We start from the raw sequence: 8,074 nt of genomic DNA on the forward strand, positions 1-8,074 counted from the left end.
GTGTTGATTTCAAGATGTTTACAACAAATTCTTTCACTTTGTTTTTAGAGATATGAAATTTGCTGCTAACTCTATAAATATAAATGCATCGCAAAATTGTAGTGTTTCGTGTTGATTTCAAGATGTTTACAACAATTCTTTCACTTTTGTTTTAGAGGTTATGAAATTTGCTGCTGACGACTCTGATAGAAATAATACAGATTTTACAATTATAATACTATGTTTTAATATTAACTCTATAAATATAAATGTGTCGCAAAATTGTAGTGTTCGTGTTGTTTCAAGATGTTTACAACAAATTCTTTCAGACTGCTGACGACTCTGATAGAAATAATACAGATTTTACAATTATAATACTAGTGTTTTATTATTAACTCTATAAATATAAATGCGTCGCAAAATTGTAGTGTTTCGTGTTGATTTCAAGATGTTTACAACAAATTCTTTCACTTTTGTTTTAGAGATTATGAAATTTGCTGCTGACGACTCTGATAGAAATAATACAGATTTTACAATTATAATACTAGTGTTTTATTATTAACTCTATAAATATAAATGCGTCGCAAAATTGTAGTGTTTCGTGTTGATTTCAAGATGTTTACAACAAATTCTTTCACTTTTGTTTTAGAGGATATGAAATTTGCTGCTGACGACTCTGATAGAAATAATACAGATTTTACAATTATAATACTAGTGTTTTATTATTAACTCTATAAATATAAATGTGTCGCAAAATTGTAGTGTTTCGTGTTGATTTCAAGATGTTTACAACAAATTCTTTCACTTTTGTTTTAGAGGTTATGAAATTTGCTGCTGACGACTCTGATAGAAATAATACAGATTTTACAATTATAATACTAGTGTTTTAATATTAACTCTATAAATATAAATTTGTCGCAAAATTGTAGTGTTTCGTGTTGTTTCAAGATGTTTACAACAAATTCTTTCACTTTTGTTTTAGAGGATATGAAATTTGCTGCTGACGACTCTGATAGAAATAATACAGATTTTACAATTATCATACTAGTGTTTTATTATTAACTCTATAAATATAAATGCGTCGCAAAATTGTAGTGTTTCGTGTTGATTTCAAGATGTTTACAACAAATTCTTTCACTTTTGTTTTAGAGGATATGAAATTTGCTGCTGACGACTCTGATAGAAATAATACAGATTTTACAATTATAATACTAGTGTTTTATTATTAACTCTATAAATATAAATGTGTCGCAAAATTGTAGTGTTTCGTGTTGTTTCAAGATGTTTACAACAAATTCTTTCACTTTTGTTTTAGAGGATATGAAATTTGCTGCTGACGACTCTGATAAAAATAATACAGATTTTACAATTATAATACTAGTGTTTTATTATTAACTCTATAAATATAAATGCGTCGCAAAATTGTAGTGTTTCGTGTTGATTTCAAGATGTTTACAACAAATTCTTTCACTTTTGTTTTAGAGGATATGAAATTTGCTGCTGAGATCTCTGATAGAAATAATACAGATTTTACAATAATAATACTAGTGTTTTATTATTAACTCTATAAATATAAATGTGTCGCAAAATTGTAGTGTTTCGTGTTGTTTCAAGATGTTTACAACAAATTCTTTCACTTTTGTTTTAGAGGATATGAAATTTGCTGCTGACGACTCTGATAGAAATAATACAGATTTTACAATTATAATACTAGTGTTTTATTATTAACTCTATAAATATAAATGTGTCGCAAAATTGTAGTGTTTCGTGTTGTTTCAAGTTGTTTCAAGACATTTACAACAAATTCTTTCACTTTTGTTTTAGAGGTTATGAAATTTGCTGCTGAGATCCCTGATAGAAATAATACAGATTTTACAATTATAATACTAGTGTTTTATTATTAACTCTATAAATATAAATGTCTCGCAAAATTGTAGTGTTTCGTGTTGTTTCAAGATGTTTACAACAAATTCTTTCACTTTTGTTTTAGAGGATATGAAATTTGCTGCTGACGACTCTGATAGAAATAATACAGATTTTACAATTATAATACTAGTGTTTTATTATTAATTCTATAAATATAAATGTGTCGCAAAATTGTAGTGTTTCGTGTTGTTTCAAGATGTTTACAACAAATTTTTTCACTTTTGTTTTAGAGGAAATTTGCTGCTAACTCCATAAATATAAATGCGTCGCAAAATTGTAGTGTTTCGTGTTAGAAATAATACAGATCGTGTTGTAAACATTGTAAACAAAAATTGTTGTAAACATCTTGAAATCAACACGAAACACTACAATTTTGCGAAGCATTTATATTTATAGAGTTAATAATGGGTTCGTTCCATCCGAGCCAATCTGACAGTCCGGAACTGTCCGCGCATGCGTAGAACACTTTTTTCTGTTCCATGCAAAATTTCGGATTCCAAACTGTTGCGGATTGTCAGTAATGCGTTCCATCAAGTCCGATGAGTTTGAAACTATCATTTTGAGTTCGTTGAGCCAATCCGACAGTCCAAAACTGTCCGCGCATGCGCAGAACACTTTTTTCTGTTCCATCTAAAAGTTCGGATTCCAACGTGTTGCGGATTGTCAGTATGCTTACTTATCTATGTTGTCAGTAATGCGTTCCATCAAGCAGTCCGATGAGTTTGAAACTATCATTTTGTGTTTGTACCCGGCACAAACAAAAATTCCGCAATTTTATACGATTAAAATATAATGTTATTTAATCTCAAATAAAACATTAAAAATTTAATGAATTTACAGGAGTCCAAACATTGTAGAATATTAGATTAAAGCGACATAACGATATATAACTAGGAAATATTAAGAAGCAAATTCATTGGTATAATTAAGTTATATTTTATTAGAATATGTTTAATATATATATATATATATATATATATATACTAGCTGACCCGGCAAACGTTGTTTTGCTAAGTATGATATTTCTAAACAATTTCTAGAGGTTAAAAAAAGAATACTTTATTTTAGGAGTGTAAGGATGTGTTGTTTGAATGGTGCAGACAATGAGGTATTATAAATACAATAAACCCCAAAGTCTATTTGTATAATAATGAATGATGTAATTCGTAAAAACAATATTCGTTTGTCCATATTTGGTTATTACAATCAAACTGGAAGTTTTATACACTTTCTATAAAAATATGGTATAATTCAATCCAAGTCTTTTTTAGTCTTTAGCCATGGTCAATGTTCAGTTGGTCATTTTTGCCCCACACAGATGTAAGTTTTTAAAGTGGTTATATAAAGAAGACTGTTGAATCCCACTCAAAATCAACATTATATTATGAGACAATTAAATAGCGTATAGTTACAATTTGAAATATGGTCTCGTGAACTACATCACAGTGCTCACAACCCAAAAAACTAACAACAAAAGGAATTACTTTTATTATGGATTGTCAGATTACCGTTTATCTCCCGATAGCGAAGTCATAAGTATCAAGGTTATAGCTGGTAATACATCTTTTTCCCTCTACTTTCAAATATTGTTGTTGAACGATGCTAAACTTTACTGGTTTTTGGGATATTGGTGGTGGACTTTATTAACCCCGATTCTTCATATATTACTATCCATTCTTCGATAAATTCATAGAAATTTTTTTCAGTTTATTCTTCAAAATTAGAGAATCAAGAAAATTAATACGTTTGGTGTATAAGGATGTGTTGTTTGAATGCTATATACGTTTGTCTATATTTTGTCAATACAATCAAACTGGAAGTTTTATAGACTTTCTATACAAAACATGGTGTAATCCAATCCAAGTATTTTTTGGTCTTTCGACTTATTGATTACGTTTCCAGTTTTTCATATTCTTTTTGGATTCTGGATTCTGTGTACGAGGTCTGTTCAAAAAGTACCCGGAATTTTCGTTTTTTCAAAAAAATATTTATTTTTTCGTCTACATTAATGTGGTCCCCTTCAAAGTAGTCCCCCCCAGATATAATACACTTATGCCAGCGTTTTTTCCAATTTTCGAAGCATCCTTGATATTCACTTTTTGATATGTCCTTGAGCACTCTCAGCGATTTTCTTCAATCGAGGAAAACCGCCGTCCTTTCATGGGTCTCTTCAACTTTGGGAATAGGAAAAAGTCACACGGAGCCATATCTGGTGAATTTTTGCACTTTGCAACACTTTATTTCATTTTTTGCGGATTGTCAGTATGCTTACTTATCTATGTTGTCAGTAATGCGTTCCATCAAGCAGTCCGATGAGTTTGAAACTATCATTTTGTGTTTGTACCCGGCACAAACAAAAATTCCGCAATTTTATACGATTAAAATATAATGTTATTTAATCTCAAATAAAACATTAAAAATTTAATGAATTTACAGGAGTCCAAACATTGTAGAATATTAGATTAAAGCGACATAACGATATATAACTAGGAAATATTAAGAAGCAAATTCATTGGTATAATTAAGTTATATTTTATTAGAATATGTTTAATATATATATATATATATATATATATATATACTAGCTGACCCGGCAAACGTTGTTTTGCTAAGTATGATATTTCTAAACAATTTCTAGAGGTTAAAAAAAGAATACTTTATTTTAGGAGTGTAAGGATGTGTTGTTTGAATGGTGCAGACAATGAGGTATTATAAATACAATAAACCCCAAAGTCTATTTGTATAATAATGAATGATGTAATTCGTAAAAACAATATTCGTTTGTCCATATTTGGTTATTACAATCAAACTGGAAGTTTTATACACTTTCTATAAAAATATGGTATAATTCAATCCAAGTCTTTTTTAGTCTTTAGCCATGGTCAATGTTCAGTTGGTCATTTTTGCCCCACACAGATGTAAGTTTTTAAAGTGGTTATATAAAGAAGACTGTTGAATCCCACTCAAAATCAACATTATATTATGAGACAATTAAATAGCGTATAGTTTTACAATTTGAAATATGGTCTCGTGAACTACATCACAGTGCTCACAACCCAAAAAACTAACAACAAAAGGAATTACTTTTATTATGGATTGTCAGATTACCGTTTATCTCCCGATAGCGAAGTCATAAGTATCAAGGTTATAGCTGGTAATACATCTTTTTCCCTCTACTTTCAAATATTGTTGTTGAACGATGCTAAACTTTACTGGTTTTTGGGATATTGGTGGTGGACTTTATTAACCCCGATTCTTCATATATTACTATCCATTCTTCGATAAATTCATAGAAATTTTTTTCAGTTTATTCTTCAAAATTAGAGAATCAAGAAAATTAATACGTTTGGTGTATAAGGATGTGTTGTTTGAATGCTATATACGTTTGTCTATATTTTGTCAATACAATCAAACTGGAAGTTTTATAGACTTTCTATACAAAACATGGTGTAATCCAATCCAAGTATTTTTTGGTCTTTCGACTTATTGATTACGTTTCCAGTTTTTCATATTCTTTTTGGATTCTGGATTCTGTGTACGAGGTCTGTTCAAAAAGTACCCGGAATTTTCGTTTTTTCAAAAAAATATTTATTTATTCGTCTACATTAATGTGGTCCCCTTCAAAGTAGTCCCCCCCAGATATAATACACTTATGCCAGCGTTTTTTCCAATTTTCAAAGCATCCTTGATATTCACTTTTTGATATGTCCTTGAGCACTCTCAGCGATTTTCTTCAATCGAGGAAAACCGCCGTCCTTTCATGGGTCTCTTCAACTTTGGGAATAGGAAAAAGTCACACGGAGCCATATCTGGTGAATTTTTGCACTTTGCAACACTTTATTTCATTTTTTACGCAAAATTTAATACAAAATCTTTGACTTTTCAATTCTTCCATTGTAAAAATCGCCGAGCTCAGAAAAACACGTCGAACCTTAGCGACTACCACAGACAAAGTAAACAGTGAATATAGCTGAAAATTTCATCATACTTTAGGGGCATGTATACCAACACAATAAAAAAAAGTTTTGACAATCAGACACTCCAGACCCGCGAAATTTAATTATTAGTAATTCCGGGTACTTTTTGAACACACCTCGTATAATTGTAAATAATACTACTGAGCTTATACAAAATTTTCAAATTTCTGCGAGGAGAGATGGAAAATGAATTAAGTATTTCTTCTTTGGCCTGCTTTTTGAAAAGTTTCAAGTAACATTCGATGAATTAGAGTAAATTTAATAAAAACTATATATGTAGAGCAGGGCGAGGCACAAAAGTCCAATTTGACTTTGAGCAAATATAAACTATATTGTGAAAATCATAACAATTATATCACAACAAATAACACATTTAAAACGAACAATTATCTGACTACGTTCAGTAAAACTGCCATCTACTTCATGATTGTAGAAATGTGCTTTTTTATGTTTTTCAAAAATTTGTTATCTAGACCTTTTTATCCCATAGGCAGAGTAACTTGGAACGGCCTGGTGGCAAACAGGTTTAATGTCTTATTTTAATTTTAAAAGTATTTTACAAAATAATTACACTTTTAACTAATGGTAAAAACCTACCAACGGAAGAAAATACACCTAAGTCTGTTTTTACACGGTCTTTTTGTACACGGTTTTGATATAACACGGTTTGAAAATTGAATATTTTTAATTTTTTTCCACGATTTTATTCCATTTAGCACGATTTGAAATTTTATGTACTTAAATTTTTTTGTCAAATTTAATTTTTGCGAAGTATGTTCATATCACAAAAAAGTATTTATGAAAGAAAAAAGTCTGCAACCATCGATAGTATCGATAGTTTGCGAACACTAGCTTAAAAATTTAAGTGAATTCCCCTTTAGCGCGTACAAACAATTTTTACTGGTCAAAGCAAATGTGAATAGCACTAATTTAGGGGAATTATTATTAAAATAAACATGAATTCTTCTTGAAAATTCTTGTTTTTCACTAATTTTAATAGGTTTTAGAGATTAGGAACAAATCACCCATTTTTGTATAAAATCAATGTCTTTTTTACACGTTTTTTTTTACACGGCTTCTTCTGGAACCAATCTACTGTGTAAAAACAGACTTAGGTGTACTTTTATTATGGATTTTCAAAGATTACCGTTTATCTCCCGGCAGCAGAGTCATGAGAATCAAGGTTATAGCTGGTCATACATCTTTTTCCTTCTACTTTCAAATATTGTTGTTAAACAATGCTTAACTTTACTGGTTTTTGACACATCGGTGGTGGACCTTTTTAACCCCGGACCTTCATATATTACTATCTATTCTTCAATAAATTCTGGGAAATTATAACTGGGAAAATGTTATTCGACAAAATGTCCCTTTGATCGATACCAAATTTAGATTCTGAATTTAAATAACATAAATAACTAGTTGGTTTGGTATTTAGCCTTGAGGCAAGTTACATGAACTTCCCGATATGTGTAAATAATTGACTTAATTAATATAATATAAATTAATTTATGAGTGATTAAAAGTATTCCGAGTGTATTTATTACACATAATTGAAAACGAACAAACATGTTAACTCGGAGTATTTTATAAAAGCAAATTTTCAAAAATCATTAATTTTTATAATTGAACCAGTTTTTGTAGGAAATTAATAATTTGTTCATTAAGACCAAGTACTCTATCGTTATACCAAGTGAGTGAATAGTCTAATTTTAATTTTAACAAACGTCAAAAAAACTACTCATTTTCTCAAATTTTGATGATTTTTTTAAAGTAAACTACTTGTCGTAAGGCCGTAATATTACAGTAAGTTCTATAAGACCATGATATATATATATATCACTAAAAAAATCCATGAAAATCGGCTTAATTTTTTTTTTCAACAGTTAATTACAAGAAAACGGCTCCGTAGATTTTCACCAAAAACTAATCAGTACCATTCCCAACTAATATCTTTCGAACAGTTTTTGATTTTTCAAAATCGGTTCGGTAGGATGAGCTTAAATGTGGACGAAAAGTTTAACACTTTTTTCCAAATTTCAAAGAAACGGCTCGGCGGATCGTCGCACAAAACTGACAAACGATAGTCCTCATCGAAATACATCAAATGGTTTTTAAATTTCTGAAATAGGTTCAGACGTTTTTGAGAAAACGTCGATGAAAAGTCTAACTTTGACAAATGCCAAAAAAAC

Source organism: Ctenocephalides felis, unplaced genomic scaffold (genome assembly GCF_003426905.1).
Source record: "Ctenocephalides felis isolate EL2017-DRISC unplaced genomic scaffold, ASM342690v1 CF-g0.4_SCAFFOLD_01492, whole genome shotgun sequence".
Taxonomy (NCBI): Eukaryota; Metazoa; Arthropoda; class Insecta; order Siphonaptera; family Pulicidae; genus Ctenocephalides; species Ctenocephalides felis.